The 27,027-nt window shown below is 43.1% G+C and overlaps 1 protein-coding gene across 1 annotated transcript in view; it reads right to left on the reverse strand.

Moving 5' to 3' along the window:
- The window catches only part of LOC135526149 (ALK tyrosine kinase receptor-like), a 759,574-nt gene that overhangs the window by 455,608 nt on the left and 276,939 nt on the right, over window positions 1–27,027 (reverse strand).

The raw sequence follows: 27,027 nt of genomic DNA on the forward strand, positions 1-27,027 counted from the left end.
GAGACAAACTGACATCTTTCCGACAGATAAGATCTAAACCAGGCCAGAACTTGTCCATGTAGACCAATTTTGGTTTCCAATCTCTCCAAAAGAATGTGGTGATCGATGGTATCAAAAGCAGCACTAAGGTCTAGGAGCACGAGGACAGATGCAGAGCCTCGGTCCGATGCCATTAAAATGTAATTTACCACCTTCACAAGTGCCGTCTCAGTGCTATGATGGGGTCTAAAACCAGACTGAAGCATTTCGTATACATTGTTTGTCTTCAGGAAGGCAGTGAGTTGCTGCGCAACAGCCTTTTCTAAGATTTTTGAGAGGAATGGAAGATTCAATATAGGCCGATAGTTTTTTATATTTTCTGGGTCAAGGTTTGGCTTTTTCAAGAGAGGCTTTATTACTGCCACTTTTAGTGAGTTTGGTACACATCCGGTGGATAGAGAGCTGTTTATTATGTTCAACATAGGAGGACCAAGCACAGGAAGCAGCTCTTTCAGTAGTTTAGTTGGAATAGGGTCCAGTATGCAGCTTGAAGGTTTAGAGGCCATGATTATTTTCATCATTGTGTCAAGAGATATAGTACTAAAACACTTGAGCGTCTCTCTTGATCCTAGGTCCTGGCAGAGTTGAGCAGACTCAGGACAACTGAGCTTTGAAGGAATACGCAGATTTAAAGAGGAGTCTGTAATTTGCTTTCTAATAATCATAATTTTTTCCTCAAAGAAGTTCATGAATTTATCACTGCTAAAGTGAAAGTCATCCTCTCTTGGGGAATGCTGCTTTTTAGTTAGCTTTGCGACAGTATCAAAAAGGAATTTCGGATTGTTCTTATTTTCCTCAATTAAGTTAGAAAAATAGGATGATCGAGCAGCAGTAAGGGCTCTTCGGTACTGCACGGTACTGTCTTTCCAAGCTAGACGGAAGACTTCCAGTTTGGTGTGGCGCCATTTCTGTTCCAATTTTCTGGAAGCTTGCTTCAGAGCTCGGGTATTTTCTGTGTACCAGGGAGCTAGTTTTTTATGAGAAATGTTTTTAGTTTTTAGGGGTGCAACTGCATCTAGGGTATTGCGCAAGGTTAAATTGAGTTCCTCAGTTAGGTGGTTAACTGATTTTTGTCCTCTGGCGTCATTGGGTAGACAGAGGGAATCTGGAAGGACATCAAGGAATCTTTGTGTTGTCTGTGAATTTATAGCACGACTTTTGATGTTCCTTGGTTGGGGTCTGAGCAGATTATTTGTTGCAATTGCAAATGTTATAAAATGGTGGTCCGATAGTCCAGGATTATGAGGAAAAACATTAAGATCCACAACATTTATTCCATGGGACAAAACTAGGTCCAGCGTATGACTGTGACAGTGAGTGGGTCCAGAGACATGTTGGACAAAACCCACTGAGTCGATGATGGCTCCGAAAGCCCTTTGGAGTGGGTCTGTGGACTTTTCCATGTGAATATTAAAGTCACCAAAGATTAGAATATTATCTGCTATGACTACAAGGTCCGATAGGAATTCAGGGAAGTCAGTGAGGAACGCTGTATATGGCCAAGGAGTCCTGTAAACAGTAGCTATAAAAAGTGATTGAGTAGGCTGCATAGATTTCATGACTAGAAGCTCAAAAGACAAAAACGTCATTTTATTTTGTAAATTGAAATTTGCTATCGTAAATGTTAGCAACACCTCCGCCTATGTGGGATGCACGGGGGATATGGTCACTAGTGTAGCCAGGAGGTGAGGCCTCATTTAACACAGTGAATTCATCAGGCTTTAGCCATGTTTCAGTCAGGCCAATCACATCAAGATTATGATCAGTGATTAGTTCATTGACTATAATTGCCTTTGAAGTAAGGGATCTAACATTAAGTAGCCCTATTTTGAGATGTGAGGTATCATGATCTCTTTCAATAATGACAGGAATGGAGGTGGTCTTTACCCTAGTGAGATTGCTAAGGCGAACACCGCCATGTTTAGTTTTGCCCAACCTAGGTCGAGGCACAGACACGGTCTCAATGGTGATAGCTGAGCTGACTACACTGACTGTGCTAATGGCAGACTCCACTATGCTGGCAGGCTGGCTAACAGCCTGCTGCCTGGCCTGCACCCTATTTCATTGTGGAGCTAGAGGAGTTAGAGCCCTGTCTATGTTGGTAGATAAGATGAGAGCACCCCTCCAGCTTGGATGGAGTCCGTCACTCCTCAGCAGGTCAGGCTTGGTCCTGTTTGTGGGTGAGTCCCAGAAAGAGGACCAATTATCTACAAATTCTAACTTTTGGGAGGGGCAGAAAACAGTTTTCAACCAGCGATTGAGTTGTGAGACTCTGCTGTAGAGCTCATCACTCCCCCTAACTGGGAGGGGGCCAGAGACAATTACTCGATGCCGACACATCTTTCTAGCTGATTTACACGCAGAAGCTATGTTGCGCTTGGTGATCTCTGACTGTTTCATCCTAACATCGTTGGTGCCGACGTGGATAACAATATCTCTATACTCTCTACACTCACCAGTTTTAGCTTTAGCCAGCACCATCTTCAGATTAGCCTTAACATCGGTAGCCCTGCCCCCCGGTAAAACAGTGTATGATCGCTGGATGATTCGTTTTAAGTCTAATACTGCGGGTAATGGAGTCGCCAATGACTAGAGTTTTCAATTTGTCAGAGCTAATGGTGGGAAGCTTCGGCATCTCAGACCCCGTAACGGGAGGAGTAGAGACCAGAGAAGGCTCGGCCCCTGACTCCGACTCGCTGCTTAATGGGGAAAACCGGTTGTCCCAGCCTGGTGCAGGTCTACAATTTTGTTTCTGGTGTCCTTTGACAGCTCTTTGGTCTTGGCCATAGTGGAGTTTGGAGTGTGACTGTTTGAGGTTGTGGACAGGTGTCTTCTGTACTGATAACAAGTTCAAACAGCTGCCATTAATACAGGTAACGAGTTGAGGACAGAGGAGCCTCTTAAAGAAGAAGTTACAGGTCTGTGAGAGCCAGAAATCTTGCTTGTTTGTAGGTGACCAAATACTATTTTCCACCATAATTTGCAAATAAATTAATTAAAAATCCTACAGTGTGATTTTCTGGATTTTTTTTCTAATTTTGTCTGTCATAGTTGAAGTGTAACTATGATGAAAGTTACAGGCCTCTATCATCTTTTTAAGTGGGAGAACTTGCACAATTGGTGGCTGACAAAATACTTTTTTGCCCCACTGTATAAGCTGATTAATTGAGTGAGGATTCAATCATTTTCAGCATGATCTTAATGGATATAGAATAGAATATGGAGGACATTGGCCATCAAGAAACAAATTGATTGGAGTGGCTGGATCGATGGGCGATTCAAGCCCAAATGAGAAATAATCGGGCCACTAAGATACACGATATAGAAAATGTGGACACCACTTCAACTTAGTGTATTAGGCTATTTTAGCAACACCCGTTGCCGACAGGTGTATGAAATTGAGCACACAGACAAGCAATCTCTATAGACAAATATTGACATGTGGAATGACATTACTGAAGAGGTCAGTGACTTTCAACTAAATTTCTGCCCTGCTAGAGCTGACCCGGTCAACTGTAAGTGCTGTTATTGTGAATTGGAAACATCTAGGAGCAACAACTGCCAAGCCAATAAGTGGTAGGCCATACAAGCTCATTGAATAGGACCGCCGAGTGCTGAAACAAGTAGCACGTAAAAAATCTTCTGTCTTCAGTTGCAGCATTCACTACCGAGTTCCAAACTGACAGTGGAAGCAACTTCAGCACAGAAACTGTTCGTCGGGAGGTTCATAAAATGGGTTTCCATGGGCGAATAGCCTCACACAAGCTTAAGATCACCATACGCAATGTCAAGTGTTGTCTGGAGTGATGAATCACGCTTCACCATCTGTCATTCCGACGGTCTAATCTGGTTTGGCGTATGCCAGGAGAACGCTACCTTCCCGAATATATAGTGCCAACTGTTAAGTTTGGTGGAGGAAGAACAATGGTCTGGGGATGTTTTTCATGGTTCGGGCTAGGACCCTTAGTTCCAGTGAAGGAAAATCTTAATTCCACAGTATACAATGACATGATCAATTATTTTGTGCTTCCAACTTTGTGACAACAGTTTGGGAAAAGCCGCTTCCTGTTTCAGAAAGACAATGCCCCCGTGCATAAAGCGAGGTCCATACAAAAATAGTTTGTTGAGATAGATGTGGAAGAACTTGACTGGCCTGCACAGAGCTGACCTCAACCCCATCAAACACCTTAGGGATTAATTGGAACACCAACTGCGAGCCAGGCCTAATCCCCCAACATCAGTGCCTGACCTCACTAATGCTTTTGTGGCTGAGTCCCTGCAACAATGTTCCAACATCTAGTGGAAAGCCTTCTCAGAAGAATGGAGGCTGTTATAGCAGCAAAAGGGGGGACCAACTCCATATTATTGCTCATGATTTTGGAACGAGATTTTCGACAAGCGGGTGTTCACATACTTTTGGTCATGTAGTGTAGCCCACACTTTATCCTGGTAGATGGATGACTAATTGTGGATGTAATGGCGGTATACTGTATGTGTGAGAATGACTTAGAGTGGCAAGAAAAAGTATGTCAACCCTTTGGAATTATCTGGATTTCTACGTAAATTGGTCATAAAATTATATCTGATCTTCATCTAAATCACAACATACAAACACAGTCTGCTTAAACTAATAACATACAAATTATTGTATTGTTCTTGTCTATATGGAATACATCATTTAATCATTTACAGTGTAGGTTGGAAAAAGTATGTGAACACCTAGGCTAAAAACCTAATTGGAGTCAGGAGTCAGTTAATATGGAGTCTAACCAATGAGACGAGATTGGAGATGTTGGTTAGAGCTGCCCTGAGACCCAAGATTAAGAAATGTTGACTTTCATAAATCTGGAAAGGGTTACAAAAGTATCTCTAAAAGCCTTGATGTTCAGCACTGTTGCTACTCTCCCTAGGATTGGCCGACATGCAAAGATGACTGCAAGAGCACAGCGCAGGATGCTCAATGAGGTTAACGTGTTCACGCTACACGTTCCCCAAGGGCACCGCCCCACCGCTCAACTCAAAAAGTGGCGCACAGAATGCAAAAATATTTAACCTCCACACATTAACAAGTCCAATAGCTCAAATGAAAGATAAACACCTTGTTCATCTACCCAGCGAGTCAGATTTCTAAAATGTTTTACGGCGAAAACATAGCACATATTTATGTCAAACCACCACAAAGACACAGACAATATGCAGCCATTTTGTCGAACAAAAGATGCAATCACAAACGCAGGATTAAAAGAAAAATCATTCACTAACCTTTTGAAAATCTTCATCAAATGAGAGTAATATGACATGTTACACAGTACATTTATGTTTTGTTCGATAACATGCATTTTATATCCATAAATCTCGGTTTACATTGACGCCATGTTCAGAAAATGCTCAAAAATGTCAGATAACAGCAATAACAGCAATACACATCATAAACTTTGACTAAATATACATGTTCCACATATAGTTAGAAAGATACACTGCTTCTTAATGCAATCGCTTTGTCACCTTTCTTTTTAACGTTACAGAAATATTTCACTATTCAATAATCTGAGACGGCGCTCAGACATAAGCAATATTTCTCCGCTATGTTGGAGTCAACAGAAACACAAAATTACAACATAAATATTCCCTTACCTTTGATGGTCTTCGATCAGAATGTAGTGGAAGGAGTCATACTTACCCAATATATTGTTTGGTTTCAAGTCGTGTGTCTTTTTTATTAGCATATGCTACAAGTTCCAGCTGAAATGCATCCAAAATGACTTCTGGTCCCGAACAGTTGCGCATCAAAACTTCAAAATTAAATATTATATGTCGACTCAACTGGTCAAACTAAGTGCAGAATGAAGCTTTAGGATGTTATTAACGTACAAAACAATTCTTAATTCAACCGGACAATCTGACTTCTTCTCATGCAAGTTGGAACAAAGGGAGTTCTGTGCCTAACGCGCGCCCAAAAGCGCATGTATTTTCTCGCGACACTCACTATTTTGCCTGCCAAAGGGTCAAAGCTCGCCGGATTTGCACAATTAAACGCTCTACTGATAGAGGACATCTCGCGGAAGACATAGAATCTGTTCCCAGATCCATAGCTGGTTGGGAAGGGTGGGGGCGATGACGTCAAAGTCGCCCCAACTTTCTGGATGCCAAAACTAGTTTGGGAGATTGGCTGCCCTGTGAGTTCTGCTATACTTACAGACATAATTCAAACGGTTTTAGAAAGCTTTAGAGTGTTTTCTATTCAATAATAATTATTATATGCATATATTAGCAATTTTGGACAGATCTTTTTTCAGTTTACTATGGGCACGCAATTCATCCAAAGGGGGCAGTATTGTCCCGAGCCTTAACAGGTTTTAAGAAGAATCCTAGAGTGTCAGCTGAAGATTTACAGAAACCTCTGGAACTTGCTAACATCTCTAATGACGAGTCTACGATACGTAAAACACTAAACAAGAATGGTGTTCACGGGAGGACACCACAAAAGAAGCCACTGCTGTCCAAAAAAAACATTGCTGCACATCTGAAGTTCACAAAAGAGCATCTGGATGTTCCACAGTGCTCCTGGTAAAATATTATGTGGACAGAACAAACTAAAGTTTAGTTTTTTGGAAGGAACAGACAACACTGTGTGTGGAGAAAAAAAGGCACAGCACACCAACATCAAAACCTCATCCCAACTGTAAAGTATGATGAAGGGAGCTTCAGGGCCTGGACAGCTTGCTATCATCAACTTAAAAAATGAATTCCCAAGTTTATCAATACATTTTGCAGGAGAATGTAAGGCTATCTGTCCGCCAATTGAAGCTCAACAGAAGGTGGGTGATGCAACAGGACTATGACCCAAAACAGAAGTAAATCAACAACAGAATGGCTTCAACAGAAAAAAATATGCCTAATGGAGTGGCCAAGTCAGAGTCCTGACCTCAACCCGATTGAGATGCTGTGGCAAAACCTCGAGAGCGGTTCACACCAGACATCTCAAGAATATTGCTGAACTAAAACAGTTTTGGTAAGAGGAACGGTCCAAAGTTTGGTTGAGGTTATTGCTGCCAAAGGAGGTTCAACCAGTTATTAAATCCAAGGGTTCACATACTTTTCCCACCCTGCACTGTGAATGTTTACACGGTGTGTTCAATAAAGACATGAAAACGTATAATTGTTTGTGTGCTATTAGTTTAAGCAGACTGTTTGTCTATTGTTGTGACCTAGATGAAGATCAGATCAAATTTTATTGCCATTTATCCCTCCCTCCCACACACAACACACATGCACACACACAAACACAACACAAATCCACCACAAACAAAGGGTTCCGGGACATCACCAACGTGGCATGCGCTTGTTAATTCACCTACCACCTTCTAGCACCTAGTCAACTTTGCATTTTGTTTTTATGTGTTATTTCTTAGTTCTCTAGTTCCTTGAGTGCTGCTGTGGTGTCGGCCTGAGTGGGGATGAAAGGAATGAGATCCAGTGTTCTAGTCAGACTCTGTAGGAGGGCAAACCACCCACCACCTCTGAGTATATTACTTGCTAATATACAGTCTCTGGACAATAAGGTAGACAAACTCAGGGTGAGGATTTCCTTCCAGAGGGACATGAGAGATTGTAAAAATGTGTCTTACAGAGTCATTGCTCACGCAAGATACACCTTCCTAGGCCATACGTCTGCTGGCTACATTGCACAGACAGGAAGAACCCTCCAGGAAAATCAAAAAGTGGAGCAGTATATTTCATGATTAATAACTCTTGGTGTGATTGTAAAAAAGTACAAAAATTGAAAACCTTTTGCTATCCCAATCTGAAATACCTCACCATCAAATGCCAACCCCATTACCTCCCAAGAAAATTCACATTGGTTATTGCCATGGCTGTTTATATCCCCCCTCAAGCCGACACCACAGCAGCACTCAAGGAAATACACAGGACTTTGAGCAAACTGGAAACTGGAATCTTTATTTGTGCTATTTTCTACATTGTAGAATAACAGTGAAGACATCAAACCTGTGAAATAACACTTATGGAATCATGTAGTAACCAAAAGAGTGTTAAACAAATATATTTTATATTTGAGATTCGTCAAAAACGGAGAACACCAATTTGAGAGTTAGTCTCATCTTTCTGTAGTGGTATTAGTCTACAGTTCGGACGCTACAGACGTTTTCGTGAGAAGACCGATTTTCTGGATGTCTCATGACCTGACAAGCACCGCTGTAGCTCTGCCACCTTCCACCGCAGATGAGGAGGGCTGACATAGGCGGGTGCAGTGGGTTGAGACGCCCATGCCAGATATCTCTAGCTTAAACTGATGGAATTTGATGGCCTCCAGTATTTTTGCAGCAGTAGTTTATGTGTCGGGGGCTAGGGTCAGTCTGTTATATCTGGAGTATTTCTCCTGTCTTATCCGGTGCCCTGTGTGCATTTAAGTATGCTTTCTCTAATTCTCTCTCTTTCGTTTTCTCTCTCGGAGGACAAGAGCCCTAGGACCATGCCTCAGGACTACCTGGCATGATGACTCCTTGTTGTCCCCAGTCCACCTGGCCGTGCTGCTGCTCCAGTTTCAACTGTTCTGCCTGCGGCTATGGAACCCTGACCTGTTCACTGTGATTGTCTTCCGGCGCTGACAGAGATGGCCGCCTCGCTTCGCGTTCCTAGGAAACTATGCAGTTTTTTGTTTTTTTACGTGTTATTTCTTACATTAGTACCCCAGGTCATCTTAGGTTTCATTACATACAGTCGAGAAGAACTACTGAATATAAGATCAGCGTCAACTCACCATCAGTACGACCAAGAATATGACTTTCGCGTAGTGAATCCTGTGTTCTGCCTTTCAACCAGGAATGGATCCCAGCCGGCGACCGAAAAAAACGACTTCGTAAAAGAGGGAAACGAGGCGGTCTTCTGGTCAGACTACGGAGACGGGCACATCGTGCCCCACTTCCTAGCATTCTTCTCTCCAATGTCCAGTCTCTTGACAACAAGGTTGATGAAATCCGAGCAAGGGTAGCATTCCAGAGGGACATCAGAGACTGTAACGTTCTTTGCTTCACGGAAACATGGCTCACTGGAGAGACACTCTCGGATGCGGTGCAGCCAGCGGGTTTCTGCACACATCGCGCCGACAGAAACAAACACCTTTCTGGTAAGAAGAGTGGTGGGGACGTTTGCCTTATGGCTAACGAGATGTGGTGTGATCACAGAAACATACAGGAACTCAAATCCTTCTGTTCACCTGATTTAGAATTCCTCACAATCAAATGTAGACCGCGTTATCTACCAAGAGAATTCTCTTCGATTATAATCACAGCCGTATATATTCCCCCCCAAGCAGACAGATCGATGGCTCTGAACGAACTTTATTTGACTCTTTGCCAACTGTAATCCACACATCCTGAGGCTGCATTCATTGTTGCTGGGGATTTTAACAAGGCTAATCTGAAAACAAGACTCCCTAAAATGTATCAGCATATCGATTGCGCCACCAGGGCTGGCAAAACCTTGGATCACTGTTATTCTAACTTCCGCGACGCATATAAGGCCCTGCCCCGCCCCCCTTTCGGAAAAGCTGACCACAACTCCATTTTGCTGATCCCTGCCTACAGACAAAAACTAAAACAAGAAGCTCCCACGCTGAGGTCTGTCCAACGCTGGTCCGACCAAGCTGATTCCACACTCCAAGACTGCTTCCATCACGTGGACTGGGACATGTTTCGTATTGCGTCAGGCAACAACATTGACGAAAACGCTGATTCGGTGTGCGAGTTCATTAGAACGTGCGTTGAAGATGTCGTTCCCATAGCAACGATTAAAACATTCCCTAACCAGAAACCGTGGATTGATGGCAGCATTCGCGTGAAACTGAAAGCGCGAACCACTGCTTTTAATCAGAGCAAGGTGATTGGTAACCGAATATAAACAGTGCAGCTATTCCCTCCGTAAGGCTATCAAACAAGCTAAGCGTCAGTATAGAGACAAAGTAGAATCTCAATTCAACGGCTCAGACACAAGAGGTATGTGGCAGGTTCTACAGTCAATCACGGACTACAAGAAGAAATCCAGCCCAGTCATGGACCAGGATGTCTTGCTCCCAGGCAGACTAAATCACTTTTTTGCCCGCTTTGAGGACAATACAGTGCCACTGACACGGCCTGCAACGGAAACATGTGGTCTCTCCTTCACTGCAGCCGAGGTGAGTAAAACATTTAAACGTGTTAACCCTCGCAAGGCTGCAGGCCCAGACGGCATCCCCAGCCGCACCCTCAGAGCATGCGCAGACCAGCTGGCTGGTGTGTTTACGGACATATTCAATCAATCCCTATACCAGTCTGCTGTTCCCACATGCTTCAAGAGGGCCACCATTGTTCCTGTTCCCAAGAAAGCTAAGGTAACTGAGCTAAACGACTACCGCCCCGTAACACTCACTTCCGTCATCATGAAGTGCTTTGAGAGACTAGTCAAGGACCATATCACCTCCACCCTACCTGACACCCTAGACCCACTCCAATTTGTTTACCGCCCAAATAGGTCCACAGACGACGCAATCTCAACCACACTGCACACTGCCCTAACCCATCTGGACAAGAGGAATACCTATGTGAGAATGCTGTACATCGACTACAGCTCGGCATTTAACAACATAGTACCTTCCAAGCACGTCATCTAGCTCGAGACCCTGGGTCTCGACCCCGCCCTGTGCAACTGGGTACTGGACTTCCTGACGGGCCGCCCCCAGGTGGTGAGGGTAGGCAACAACATCTCCACCCCGCTGATCCTCAACACTGGGGCCCCACAAGGGTGCGTTCTGAGCCCTCTCCTATACTCCCTGTTCACCCACGACTGCGCGGCAATGCACACCTCCAACTCAATCATCAAGTTTGCGGACGAGACAACAGTGGTAGGCTTGATTACCAACAACGACGAGACGGCCTACAGGGAGGAGGTGAGGGCCCTCAGAGTGTGGTGTCAGGACAATAACCTCACACTCAACGTCAACAAAACTAAGGATATGATTGTGGACTTCAGGAAACAGCAGAGGGAATACCCCCCTATCCACATTGATGGAACAGTAGTGGAGAGGGTAGTAAGTTTTAAGTTCCTCGGCATACACATCACAGACAAACTAAATTGGTCCACTCACACAGACAGCATCGTGAAGAAGGCGCAGCAGCGCCTCTTCAACCTCAGGAGGCTGAAGAAATTTGGCTTGTCACCAAAAGCACTCACAAACTTCTACAGATGCACAATCGAGAGCATCCTGGCGGGCTGTATCACCGCCTGGTACGGCAACTGCTCCGCCCACAACCGTAAGGTTCTCCAGAGGGTAGTGAGGTCTGCACAACGTATCACCGGGGGCAAACTACCTGCCCTCCAGGACACCTACACCACCCGATGTTACAGGAAGGCCATAAAGATCATTAAGGTCAACACCCACCCGAGCCACTGCCTGTTCACCCCGCTATCATCCAGAAGGCGAGGTCAGTACAGGTGCATCAAAGCTGGGACCGAGAGACTGAAAAACAGCTTCTATCTCAAGGCCATCAGACTGTTAAACAGCAAACACAAACATTGAGTGGCTGCTGCCAACACACTGACTCAACTCCAGCCACTTCAATAATGGGAATTGTTAGGAAAGGATGTAAAAGATATCACTAGCCACTTTAAACAATGCTACCTAATATAATGTTTACATACCCTACATTATTCATCTCATATGTATACGTATATACTGTACTCTATCATCTACTGCATCCTTATGTAAGACATGTATCACTAGCCACTTTAACTATGCCACTTTGTTTACATACTCATCTCATATGTATATACTGTACTCGATATCATCTACTGTATCTTGCCTATGCTGCTCTGCACCATCACTCATTCATATATTTATGTACATATTCTTTATCCCCTTACACTGTGTATAAGATATTAGTTTTGGAATTGTTAGTTAGATTACTTGTTGATTATTACTGCATTGTCAGAACTGGAAGCACAAGCATTTCGCTACACTCGCATTAACATCTGCTAACCATGTGTATGTGACAAATAAAATTTGATTTGATTTGATTACTATAATTTGACCATGCTGGTCATTTATGAACATTTCAAAATATTGGCCATGTTCTGTTATAATCTCAACCCGGCACAGCCAGAAGAGGACTGGCCACCACTCATAGCCTGGTTCCTCTAGGTTTCTTCCTAGGTTTTGGCCTTTCTATGGAGTTTTTCCTAACCACCGTGCTTCTACACCTGCATTGCTTGCTGTTTGAGGTTTTAGGCTGGGTTTCTGTACAGCACTTTGATCAGCTGATGTAAGAAGGGCTATATAAATACATTTGATTTTATATTTTTATTATGTTACTTAAATTCACGCACAGGTGTGTCAATAGACTCTTAAGGATTTTTAAAGACCGGACTGTGTTTTTACACTGTGTAGTATTATGCTGTATTATTTGCACACTGTTTATACACACTGCATATTTATATACTGTATTCTTCATATAGTTCATTCTAATAAATCTACTAGTGTACATTGCATTTCTGTTACACTGTTTTTACTCACACCACCTGTATTTATATACTGTATTCTTAGTATATGTTTGGGGTATTTTTACTCATAGATTGAAACTGGATTGCTGATACATTGTTATTTGGGTTATTAACCGGATTTGTCCTGACATTCATGATTTTCTGATTTCTTGTTTCAAGTTTTGATTAATACTTGTTTAAAATTTGTACTGCACTGTTAGGAGCTTGTAACACAAGCATTTAGCTGCACCCACTATAACATTTACTAAACTGTGTATGCGATCAATAACCTTTGGTGTGATTTGATTTAATTGGACAGATTGCAGACTGTATTGTAATTACATCCCAACGAACATCAGGGAGAATTCATTTTTTCCCCTGACTTCTCGTTTAAATGTATTTTGTAGCTTTAATTACTACCCCTTGTTTGAATTGTCTTTTCTAGTTAGTTACAGACTGAGTGAATGCAGGCTGACAGTGCATCTCCATGTCAGAGGTAATTGGCTGAGCAGGCATTAAGGCGGGCTGAACGGTGGTGGAGCGCCACCATCTGGAAGTGTAAAGAATTACACAACCTGCTTGGCTTTGTCATTTCATCCTCAAGGTAGGGCAGTGTTTTCCAGACTGGGATCTTTGGCCCAACAAAAAGCCTGATGCATTTACATATCAATTGTATCTTTCAGTTCTGTTATATGAATGGAAATCTGACAGTAACTTGAGTGATAATCATTTCAGGTCATTTTCAGGTAAGGTTCAATTAAGGACATTGATTGTGAATTGGAAGAAACATTCCCATACCCAGGGAGCACAGGACAGGTAATTGGGTAATTGTGGTGGTTGATAATTCAGACAAAACGCATGGCGGCAGGATATATATTATTGAAAACTTTGTATAATGCAGGGAAAGAGCTAGGCTAGAGTTGACATAGGGCTGCTGTGGAAAACGAGTGAGTGAATGAGCTCATTGTTGCTTAAAGCCCTCAAGGTTGGTCAATGCATTAGGAGGTAGAGGCTTTCAACAACAACCAGGTGTCTATGGTCTCTGGTTTCTCCAGTCCTCCATTGCTTTTGGGTAGATTAAAGGTGAATGCTTTAAATAACTAATCTATATTTTCTCATTAGTGGTGGATCGTAAAAATGTTTGTTGATTCTAAAGGTTTGAAAAGGTTGGAGAGAAAAGTCTTCTGGTGTCTTAAAGCTTTAAAATACAAGCATGTCTATCTCTCTCTGAGGCATAGCTCAAGAGTGTGGGAAGTACAGCTCTTCCACTGTGCTCTGTGAGTCATGGTTGGGGTCAATTCCATTGCCACTCATTTTTGTCATTTCTTTTCGATAAGAATTGGAATCTCAGTTTACTTTCTGGATGGACTGAATTGAAATGGAATTGACCCCAACCCCACTGTGAGTGAGCCTATATACCCTTGCTGAACATGTACACATCTGGGGAAAAAAGCAAACTTGATTGGGGTCTATGGTGGGTCACTTAATGTTTAGCCCCACAAATGAATCATATCACCCATCTGTGTGTATTTGCCATTAGCACAGATGTTCCCATTCCAAATTGGAGGGAGTAAGTTCCAAATGCAGCCCTTTAAACATTTATAGAGTGAATGATCATGCATGTCAACATGAGCTAATAGGGTTTGCCACTGTCTTGTCAAGGTACACTATGTCATCAGATCTTTTAATATAGACTTTAAGGACCGGTTTCCTGGACACGGATTAAACATAGTCCTGGACAAAAAAAGCATGCTCAATTGAGAATCTAAACACTCCATTGACAGTGATTTTTAGTCCCGGACTAGTTCTGATAATCTGTCTGGGAAACTGGCACAATTTTAGCCAGCATTCCCCTCAACCAAGTAAATCCAACTGTTACATTCTCTCTTTCATCACCTGTTTTCTGGTGGTTGGAGAGGTTGGTTTCACTTTCATCGTGGAGAATGTAGCAATGTGGCCATCCTCACCACACACTGCCATGTATCCAAGTATGTTGGCATGAAGATACTGGGTCAACCGGCACTAGTTTGCATGTCCTGTTCCTGCCCGCCCTATCAGGTCATGAAAATAGAAAGCGGAGGTTGATGAGGATGATGCAAGGGCGAGCTAGTGGTGAATGGCAAAGCAAAACAAATTGCCTCCCATCCAAAGTAAGACCTCTTAATTTTTTGCCCAAATAGGAGCAGTTTCCGGGGGGAAAATAGTCGGCGGCTAGGGGTAATTTGTTCTTAGTGTGGCTGGAGCACCATCGATCAACTCAGACATAATCTCACAGAGCAGAGGCAGAAATAAACCTGGGAGACGGCAGTCTGGTCACACATTTTTTTTTACTCTCGCAACAGGGTCGCCTAGTGGTTAGAGCATTGGACTAGTAACCGAAAGGTTGCAAGTTCAAATCCAAGCTGACGAGGTACAAATCTGTCGTTCTGCCCCTGAACAGGCAGTTACCCCACTGTTCCTAGGCCGTCATTGAAAATAAGAATTTGTTCTTAACTGACTTGCCTAGTTAAATAACAGTTAAAAATACTTTAAGGACTTGGTGTATATCTTTTACATGACTGACTAAACTAGACTAAACTTCCAAACAAATGCTCACTAACCTAAACAGTAAGATCATAATAATTCAGTAAAGTGCAGAGAGGACTTTAGTGTAGATTTTTTATAGAACTTACTGAACATACAAATGAATGCTGACTAACCTGAACATAATCATGGGAATGTCAGTCAGAGCAGAAGAGTTGACAATGGTTTTAAAGAAATGATGTTCAACTTCTCTAAATTATTTTGTCCTGGCTTGACTGATAACATTAATCTGATGACTGGTATTTATCTAATCAACCAACTATGTTTAATTGTAACCCAATTAAATGAATCATGCAACTATTAACTCATTAGGAATATGGGGCACCACGAGAGCGGTTCTTTAAAGAGTTACCATCTGAATTAAACTCTAAAAGGTCCTTACCTATTACATCCATAAACAGTCAACTTATTAATCATAATCTTATATCATATCATCATTCTGAACAGTCGTAACCTCCTTGCATCTGAAAAAAATCCAATCCTTACTTATGATTCAGTACTACAAAAAATTGGTTCAATTATTTACATATTAGCTAACTAAATGGTAACACAAGATAAAAATACACATAATACATTAGAAACAGGTCCCTAAAACGAGTCCGATATCGACATAACCTGAACGGCCGCTCAGCAAGGAAGAAGCCACTGCTCCAAAACTGCCATAAAAAAGCCAGACTACAGTTTGCAACTTTTGGAGAAATGTCCTCTGGTCTGATGAAACAAAAATAGAACTGTTTGGCCATAATGGACACCGTTATGTTTGGAGGAAAAGGGGGAGGCTTGCAAGCCGAAGAACACCATCCCAACTGTGAAGCACCGGGGTGGCAGCATCATGTTGTGGGGTGCTTTGCTGCAGGAGGGTGCACTGCACAAAATAGATGGCATCAAGAGGATGGAAAATTACGTGGATATATGGAAGCAACATCTCAAGTCATCAGTCAGAAAGTTAAAGCTTGGTTGCAAATGGGTCTTCCAAATGGACAATGACCCCAAGCATACTTCCAAAGTTGTGGCAAAATGGCTTAAGGACAACAAAGTCAAGGTTTGGATTGGCCATCACAAAACCCTGATCTCAGTCCCATAGAACATTTGCGGGCAGAACTGAAAATGTGCATGCGAGCAAGGAGGTCTACAGTACATTCCTGATTCAGTTACACCAGCTCTTTCAGAAGGAATGGGCCAAAATTCACCCAACTTATTGTGGGACGCTTGTGGAAGACTACCTGAAACTACCTGAATACAATGCTACAAAGTACTAATTGATTGTATGTAAACTTCTGACCCACTGGGAATGTGATGAAATAAATAAAAGCTCAAATAATTCATTTTCTCTACTATTATTCTGACATTTCACATTCTTAAAATAAAGTGGTGATCCTAACTGACCTAAGACAGGGAATTTTTACTTGGATTAAATGTCAGGAATTTTGAAAAACTGAGATTAAATTTATTTGGCTGAGGTGTATGTAAACTTCCGGATTCAACTGTATTTACGTGAAAATGCCTTTGTTTGCCATGTGTCCCTCCTAACCGGGCAGCCTTGGAAAGGGGGTTGGACCTTATTGCGCCACACTTGTAAGGGTCTGATTGTCCAAAAGTGGTTTCTCTGTTGTTCTCCTCTGCAGTCGTCCGGTATCTTGTGACTTGTCGTGTAGTGCCAGTGATTGTACGGGAGGTGACTTTATTGTCTCTACCTCGTGTTGAGATTCAGAATTCAAACCACTTTAAACGTGAGCTGCAGATCTACGTCTCAAATCAAATCAAATTTTATTTGTCACATACACATGGTTAGCAGATGTTAATGCGAGTGTAGCGAAATGCTTGTGCTTCCAGTTCCGACAATGCATTAATAACCAACAAGTAATCTAACTAACAATTCCAAAACTAATTTCTTATACACAGTGTAAGGGGATAAAGAATATGTACATAAAGATATGAATGAGTTATGGTGCAGAGCAGCATAGGCAAGATACAGTAGATGGTATCGAGTACAGTATATACATATGAGATGAGTATGTAAACAAAGTGGCATAGTTAAAGTGGCTTGTGATACATGTATTACATAAGGATGCAGTAGATGATAGAGTACGGTATATACGTATACATATCAGATGAATAATGTAGGGTATGTAAACATTATATTAGGTAGCATTGTTTTAAAGTGGCTAGTGATATATTTTACATCCTTTCCCATTAATTCCCATTATTGAAGTGGCTGGAGTTGAGTCAGTGTGTTGGCAGCAGCCACTCAATGTTAGTGGTTGCTGTTTAACAGTCTGATGGCCTTGAGATAGAAGCTGTTTTTCAGTCTCTCGGTCCCAGCTTTGATGCACCTGTACTGACCTCGCCTTCTGGATGATAGCGGGGTGAACAGGCAGTGGCTCGGGTGGGTGTTGTCCTTGATGATCTTTGTGGCCCTGTAACATCGGGTGGTGTAGGTGTCCTGGAGGGCAGGTAGTTTGCCCCCGGTGATACGTTGTGCAGACCTCACTACCCTCTGGAGAGCCTTACGGTTGTGGGCGGAGCAGTTGCCGTACCAGGCGGTGATACAGCCCGCCAGGATGCTCTCGATTATGCAATCTGTATAAGTTTGGGAGTGCTTTTGGTGACAAGCCGATTTTCTTCAGCCTCCTGTGGTTGAAGAGGCGCTGCTGCGCCTTCTTCACGATGCTGTCTGTGTGAGTGGACCAATTCAGTTTGTCTGTGATCTGTATGCCGAGGAACTTAAAACTTACTACCCTCTCCACTACTGTTCCATCAATGTGGATAGGGGGGTGTTCCCTGTTTCCTGAACTCCACAATCATCTCCTTAGTTTTGTTGACGTTGAGTGTGAGGTTATTGTCCTGACACCACACTCCGAGGGCCCTCACCTCCTCCCTGTAGGCCGTCTCGTCGTTGTTGGTAATCAAGCCTACCACTGTTGTGTCGTCCGCAAACTTGATGATTGAGTTAGAGGCCTGCGTTGCCACGCAGTCGTGGGTGAACAGGGGGTACAGGAGAGGGCTCAGAACGCACCCTTGTGGGGCCCCAGTGTTGAGGATCAGCGGGGTGGAGATGTTGTTGCCTACCCTCACCACCTGGGGGCGGCCCATCAGGAAGTCCAGTACCCAGTTGCACAGGGCGGGGTCGAGACCCAGGGTCTCGAGCTTGATGACGAGCTTGGAGGGTACTATGGTGTTAAATGCCGAGCTGTAGTCGATGAACAGCATTCTCACATAGGTATTCCTCTTGTCCAGATGGGTTAGGGCAGTGTGCAGTGTGGTTGAGATTGCGTCGTCTGTGGACCTATTTGGGCGGTAGGCAAATTGGAGTGGGTCTAGGGTGTCAGGTAGGGTGGAGGTGATATGGTCCTGGACCTGTCTCTCAAAGCACTTCATGATGACGGAAGTGAGTGCTACGGGGCGGTAGTCGTTTAGCTCAGTTACCTTGAAGCATGTGGGAACAGCAGACTGGTATAGGGATTGATTGAATATGTCCGTAAACACACCAGCCAGCTGGTCTGCGCATGCTCTGAGGGCGCGGCTGGGGATGCCGTCTGGGCCTGCAGCCTTGCGAGGGTTAACACTTGTTAAATGTTTTAATCACCTCGGCTGCAGTGAAGGAGAGACCGCATGTTTCCGTTGCAGGCCGTGTCAGCAAGACATCCTGGTTCCGTGACTGAGCTGGATTTATTCTTATAGTCCATGATTGACTGTAGACCCTGCCACATACCTCTTGTGTCTGAGCCGTTGAATTGAGATTCTACTGTCTCTATACTGACGCTTAGCTTGTTTGATAGCCTTACGGAGGGAATAGCTGCACTGTTTGTATTCAGTCATATTACCAGTCACCTTGCCCTGAATAAAAGCAGTGGTTCGCGCTTTCAGTTTCACGTGAATGCTGCCATCAATCCACGGTTTCTGGTTAGGGAATGTTTTAATCGTCTCTCTGGTCTTATATGTTAATTCTTAACCCATTATTTTATACAGTTCGTTCAAAGGGGCTGTTCCGACAGGCTGACATGCTCTCTGACCTCACTCAAGGGATGTTGACTACATACTGGGCACCATTATAGAAACAATTTCCTCGTATATTTTCTAAAATCACATCCCTCTCTTGACAAAAACATGTTCATAATTTTTCATAGCAGGATGGAAAAAGTCACATTCCTCGGGTGAATTTGGGGAGGGAAACCTGAATCTTCTCTCTGTGATTTACAACAGAGTGCGAGGTGTTAACCCCCACTAGTTCCCTCCTACACCACCAAAGCAGTCATTTGGACTCTGTGAGTGGAGTTAAGTGATTATCCAAACGTCCATGGTCAGCTGCATTTGTTCTGGTCATAGTGACATAGCAATGAGAGATTCTACAATAGTCAATATCAGACCAAATTAGGCCAATCTTTCTCATCAATCAGTGACAACATTCATGCCAAAATTAAATGTTTTTGTATTTCACGCTCTTGCAAATGCTTGTCTTGGCCTGCAAATCTCTTAATTATGTAAAATACTTTAGCATTTGACTTTGGCCACTTCCCAGACTAATACATTAAAAAGCAATGTTAGTGGATATTTAGACTGTTTGTGTGATATTGATTCAAATGTCCATTCCTCAGACCTAGGCTTAAATAGGATAGATATTTTCACAGAAATGTAATTGCTGCCACATGACCCATCCCAACGCATTACATGCATGATGGGTTGAGAGCAGCAAATGATCATCCACAGCGCATAACTGCATTCCTGGAGCAGTTTTAGAGGTTACGTGCCTTGGTCAAGGGCACAACGGCAGTAGGTTGCACTTGGGATATTAATGCCAGGAACCCTCCAGCTGTCGTCTTAAATACAACCAGATTTTTCCAAGCAGCTTGGAATTCCAACCAACAACCCTCCTAAAAGGCTACTGTCACCTCACTAGGTCTTTGAATGTACAGTATGTAATATGAAGACTCACAATGTACAATATGATTCAAGCAAGGTTACTCTCTAACCTCGAGACCTTTGAGTGTAGAAAATGCCTCAACCAACTCTTTCCACTCAGTGACACATTTTCTTTTACTTTCTCATCCCGGTGTACAAATAAAGTGACTGCAAACACAACTATGCCACTCAACTCTTGGCTGACAAAGCAGCAGATGAAAACTCTTGGCTGATAAAAGCAGCAGATGAAGATGAATGAAGTGCCAGCCATGTGCCAGCCAAGACCCCAAAACAACAATCCCCCTTTGCCAGTAGCTAGCTACCCCCTCAACACCAATTGTCATCTCTCTTGCCAGCCCAGCAATGCTTTTTGCTGCCCCCCTACTTTCTGAGAGAAAATCACCTCAGACAGATGACCTAGGGCACTGCATCGCAGCGCTAGCTGTGCTACCAGGAGGTCCGTGGGGCGAAGCACAATTGGTCTAGCATCGTCCGGGTTAGGGAGGGCTTGGCCGGTAGGGATATCCTTGTCTTATCACGGGCCGGGCGCAGTGCACGCTAACCAAGGTCGCCAGGTGCACGGTGTTTCCTCCGACACATTGGTGCGTCTGGCTTCCCGGGTTGGATGCGCGCTGTGTTAAGAAGCAGTGCGGCTCGGTTGGGTTGTGTTTCGGAGGACGCATGGCTTTCAACCGTTGTCTCTCCCGAGCCCGTACGAGAGTTGTAGCGATGAGACAAGATAGTAATTACTCACAAATGGATACCATGAAATTGGTATCCAATTGTTAGGGTGTAAAAAGGGGGTAAAAAAAATGTATCTCAACAAGGCCTGCAATGGCTCAGAGTTTTATAATGCTTGGTGGCTGTAGGATATAGTGTCATCTCCTTGAGCAATTGATGGTATATTGGATAGGCAGGGTGCTGAATGGGTGAAAATCACATTGTAGGATTTTTAATGAATTTATTTGAAAATTATGGTGGAAAATCAACTTTTGTTATTGACCAAATACTTATCTCAATACTTTGTTATATACCCTTTGTTGGCAATGACAGAGGTCTAACGTTTTCTGTAAGTCTTCACAAGGTTTTCACACACTGTTGCTGGTATTTTGGCCCATGCCTCCATGCAGATCTCCTCTAGAGCAGTGATGTTTTGGGGCTGTTGCTGGGCAACACGAACTTTCAACTCCCTCCAAAGATTTTCTATGGGGTTGAAATCTGGAGACTGGCTAGGTCACTCCAGGACCTTGAAATGCTTCTTACGAAGCCACTCCTTCATTGCCCGGGCTGTGTGTTTGGGATCATTGTCATGCTGAAAGACCCAGCCACGTTTCATCTTCAATGCCCTTGCTGATAGTAGGCTTTGTTACTTTGGTCCCAGCTCACTGCAGGTCATTCACTAGGTCCCCCCATGTGGTTCAGGGATTTTTACTCACTGTTCTTGTGATCATTTTGTCCCAACTGGGTGAGTTCTTGCATGGAGCCCCAGATTGAGGGAGATTATCAATGGTCTTGTATGTCTTCCATTTCCTAATAATTGCTCCCACAGTTGATTTCTTCAAACCAAGCTGCTTAGCTATTGCAGATCCAGTCTTCCAAGCCAGGTGCAGGTCTACAATTTTGTTTCTGGTGTCCTTTGACAGCTCTTTGGTCTTGGCCATAGTGGAGTTTAGAGTGTGACTGTTTGAGGTTGTGGACAGGTGTCTTTTATAATAATAATAATATATAATAATTTATAACAAGTTCAAACAGGTGCCATTAGTGGAGGACAGAGGAGCCTCTTAAAGAAGAAGTTAAAGGTCTGTGAGAGCCAGAAATCTTGCTTGTTTGTAGGTGACCAAATACTTATTTTCCACCATAATTTGCAAATAAATTCATTAAAAATCCTGCAATGTGATTTTCTGGATTTTCTTCTCTCATTTTGTCTGTCATAGTTGAAGTGTACCTATGATGAAAATTACAGGCCTCTCTCATCTTTTTAAGTGGGAGAACTTGCACAATTGGTGGTTGACCAAATACTTTTTTGCCCCACTGTATGTGCGTGCTGTACTAGAACAAAAGCCTGCACACACTGTGGGTCTGCAGGCCCAGGTTTGAAAAACAGTGTATTGGAGGGGATCAACCACAGTGACAGCATCATGACAATAACTAAGAATTCATACAATTGTGATTGTTTAGAACAACCTTAACCGTGCCGATATCAGTCATAAAGGTACATTAAATAAAGGAAATGACAGAGTTATTTTGATTGAGCCAGTTAGATAGCTGTTGTGATGAGAGGTCCTCTCAGGGGAAGGGTCACCAAGGGTTCAACAGGGGGAGCCAAATCTCTGCCCGACCAAAACAGTTTGCCCTCTAAATTCATTGTATGGATGAGGAAATACAACATTCGGTAAAAAAAAATACATTGTTTGTACATTAATTACAAGCCTGAGTGAGAGTGGTGCCAATATCAACACGAGATCGTCTGGAATCTAATTGGGCAGTGTACCCTAGAGACCCATTTGAATGGACGGTTATGAAAGCAATGCAGGAGCTGTGTAACTTTGTTAGTTTTATCATATGCCACAGATACCGTCAACCTTCACTTGAACTTTGGATGTTTCTTATTTAGACTTCAGAGGAGTGGTTTCTGGCATCTGTGAGAAAAAAACAAGAGCTAGTAAAAATCAATGTAATAGAAAACTACATCCCCCAAATTTAGCCTTTGAGATAATGATGCTGCATCGTCTTCCCTCCGCTCTACGTACTCCCTGACGACCTGCTTTTCCCTTTGAAGATAATTGCTTCACTAAATAATTTATTATCTCCCAATAGTACAAGCTAAGTCAATCTATTTGCTTGCAACTGTATTAGTATGTGTCACAAACAGAAGAAGTGAGTGTGTGTCTGGCCTATGAAGTAATGCTTGATAATGTCACTGCATTGGCAAGTAAAGTTATTACATTTTTAAAGATGCAAAGGCCTGCATGCAAACAAGAATGTGTGTGTGTGTGTGTACGTGCATGTGTGTCTGTACGTGCGTGTGTGTCTGTACGTGTGCGTGTGTGTCTGTACGCGCGCGTGTGTGTGTGTGTGTGTGTGTGTGTGTGTGTGTGTGTGTGTGTGTGTGTGTGTGTGTGTGTGTGTGCACGCGCATGTGTCTGGTAGGCAAGGCAGGCATCTCAACTTCAAGCCTAACCTATACCATAACAATAATGTGTCTCATCACTAACCCTAACCCAAATCCAACCTACACCTGATACCTGATCTAACCTGTTTACACTAGCACAGTATCCATACTGCGACAGCTTCAATGAGTCCAGGATAATTGTTTCCCAAGAAAAGGCCCCGCCAACATTCACATGCAACATTTCCACAATACTCGTGATCTGATATTTGAGGCACTTTGTATTGAAAAAAAACCTCACAATGCCTGAGGACATCATCAGGGGTGCTGTTTGATTATTCCTTGATTATCTCCTTGGTTCTGCCCTCAAAGTAAACAGTAAAGCAGCAACAGCAGGTTGAGGAAAAGATAAATGTTTTGTTATAGATGCACCCATCTCGGCTTCCTTCCTCCCCCCTCTATCTCTAGTTCTCTCTCTGTATATCTTCCCCTTTGTCGTAGCAAGGTTGAGGAGTCACACACTGTGCTCCTGTCCCCATTCAAACTCCAGATGACACTTTGAATCGCAAAACAACGAAGCTGGCTATGGGGCACTCTGTCGCTAAAAAACACATCAATGGCCATGGCAAACAAGCAGCCTACTGGATATCTCCCCCCTGCCGGTGCCCCTCTCGGCCAGCTGATGCCTTTTCACCTCGGCGTGTGTGAACGAAAATCTATGTGTAATCATATTCACACAAATCCTCTGCAATGGCAGTGGAGGGGTAGACATCTGGAATTGAGAATGGCCCTCTCGAATCGAGGGGTTGCGAGAGAAGCCAAGCGCTTTGAAAATAATTGTCTTTTTCATCAAGCTTGATTTCTTCTAAATCTCTGCACCTTAACAGAGGTGATTCATTTGTAATCTGCGCTATTCGCCACACCAGCCATGTCTCAGAGGAGACAAATCATATTGGGCTCAAAGATGGCTGCTTCGTTCAGTTGACCGGCTATGCAGATTTTCCCACTGTCACCTCCAGCCTTGCTATGATTTGTGCCAATGTCTCCTATTGCCACCTGTTTGCCACGGTGGACAAACACTTCCTGGTGCCCTCTGACACTGGACCCAGCCTTTGCAGTCACACAGCCTTAATCAACAATTCTACCCCATGATCCCCTATGCTAATCGCCTGACCAAAGACATCAGTGCCCCAAGCTATTGTCATTAGCCACATCTCTAATATGCCTGTTGATCACCATGGGGGGGAAGAGTGGGATGCAGTGCAGTCACTTAGCATGCTATGCTAAGCCCTGCTAGTGTGGTTAAAGAGTCCCACCCTGAGTGGGATTAGATGTTGTTTAAGAGTACTTACACCAGGGCTAAGCAAATCAACATATGCTTCAATTACGTGTAGGCTTGGCATGTGCCAAGTCAGTAAGTCTTTGGTGAACCTCTAGGTAGTTTAACTAGGTCTAAGACGTGTGCTGTCTTAAAGTGGGTTGTCCATACTATTAGTGCTAGATATATAAGTGAGTCTATGTATGCCAAAGCAATTGTCCCTAAAACCACCCCCATGCTTTATCAATGCTTGTGTGATAGGTCACCTGTTATTCTCACCTAAAAGCAGCTAGCCAGTATCACCTAAAAGCAGCTAGCCAGTATTTCTCCTCTTACAAACGCAAAGCTATGCTGAGAACATGACTGAGGCTTGGGAATAGTGGTGCTTTTGTACTCACGTTTGAAATGATACAGACTACTACCATGAATTGTCTCCTTGGAGATACAGTGCATTCGGAAAGTATTCAGACCCCTTGACCTTTTCCATATTTTGTTAAGTTACAGCCTTATTGATTTAATCAAAAAAATGTCCTCATCAATCTACACACAATACCCAGTAATGACAAAGTGAAAACAGGTTAAGAATGTTTCGCAAAAAAACAGAAATAGCTCATTTACACAAGTATTTGCTATGAGACTCGAAATTGATCATGTTTCCATTGATCATCATTGAGATGTTTCTACAACTTGGTTGGAGTCCACTAGTGGTACATTCAATTGATTGGACATGATTTGGAAAGGCACACACCTGTCTATATAAGGTCCCACAGTTGACAGTGCATGTCAGAGCAAAAAACAAGCCATGACGTCGAAGGAATTGTCCGTAGAGACGAAAGACAGAATTGTGTCGAGGCACAGTTCCGAGGAAGGATACCAAAATATTTCTGAAGCATTCCATAATTCTTAAAACTTCTCTAGGATAGGGGGCAGCATTTGGAATTTTGGATGAAAAGCATGCCCAAATTCAACTGCCTGCTACTCATCCCCAGAAGATAAGATATGCAAAGTATTAGTAGATTTTGATAGAAAACACTCTTACGTTTCTAAAACTGTTTGAATCATGATTGTGAGTATAACAGAACGTATGTAGCAGGCGAAACCCCGAGGACAAACCATTCAGATTTTTTTTAAATTTGAGGTCACTCTCTTTTCAATGAGCTTTCATTGGGAATCCAGATTTCTAAGGGACTTGCTTGCAGTTCCTACAGCTTCCACTGGATGTCACCAGTCTTTAGAAACTGGTTGAGGTTTTTCCTTTGTGTAATGAAGAAGTAGCCCTTTTCAAAATGAGGGTCACTTCATGTGTACTGTTTGATAGAGACGCGTGACCAGAAAGCTAGCGTCAGTTTGTTTTCTTCCTGTATTGAACACAGATCATCCCGTCTTCAATTTTATCGATTATTTACTTTAAAAAATACCTAAAGTTGTATTACAAAAGTAGTTTTGGCAAAGTTTACAGGTAACTTTGAGATATTTTGTAGTCACGTTGCGCAAGTTGGAACCGGTGTTTTTCTGGAACAAACGCGCCAAATAAATGGACATTTTGGATATCTATCTACGGAATTAATCGAACAGAAGGACCATTTGAGATGTTTATGGGACATATTGGAGTGCCAACAGAAGAAGCTCGTCAAAGGTAAGGCATGATTTATATTTTTATTTCTGCGTTTTGTGTCGATCCTGCAGGGTTGAAATATGTTTTCTCTTTTTTGTTTACGGAGGTGCTATCCTCAGATAATAGCATCATTTGCTTTTGCCAAAAAGCCTTTTTAAAATCTGACATGTTGGCTTGATTCACAACACGTGTAGCTTTAATTTGGTATCTTACATGTGTGACTTCATGAAAGTTTTGATTTTTATAGTAATTTATTTGAAATTTGGCGCTCTGCATTTTCTCTGGCTTTTGGCCAAGTGGGACGCTACCATTCCACATATCCCTGAGAGGTTCAATTGAAGAAGTTTGTAACCACCAAGACTCTTCCTAGAGCTGGCCGACTGGCTAAACTGAGCTATCGGGGGAGAAGGGCCTTAGTCAGGGAGGTGACCAAGAACCTGATGGTCAACGTAACAGAGCTCCAGAGTTCATCTGTGGAGATGGGAGAACCTTCCAGAAGAACAACCATCTCTGCAGCACTCCACCAATCAGGCCTTTATGGTAGAGTGGCCAGACCGAATCCACTCCTCAGTAAAAGGTACATGACAGCCCACTTGGAGTTTGCCAAAGGGTACCTAAAGGACTCTCAGACCATGACAAACAATATTCTATGGTGTGATGAAACCAAGATTAAACTCTGGAGGAAACCTGGCACTATCCATACGGTGAAGCATGGTGCTGGCAGCATCATGCGGTGGGGATGTTTTTCAGCGGAGGGAAATGGGAGACTAGTCAGGAACGGAGAAAAATACAGAGCGAACCTTGATGAAAACCTGCTCCAGAGCACTCAGGACCTCAGACTGGGGCGAAGGTTCACCTTCTAACAGGACAGTGACCTTAAGCACACAGCCAAGACAACTCAGAAATGATTTCGGGACAAGTCTCTGAAAGACC

The sequence above is a fragment of the Oncorhynchus masou genome, chromosome 32 (assembly GCF_036934945.1).
Source record: "Oncorhynchus masou masou isolate Uvic2021 chromosome 32, UVic_Omas_1.1, whole genome shotgun sequence".
Taxonomy (NCBI): Eukaryota; Metazoa; Chordata; class Actinopteri; order Salmoniformes; family Salmonidae; genus Oncorhynchus; species Oncorhynchus masou.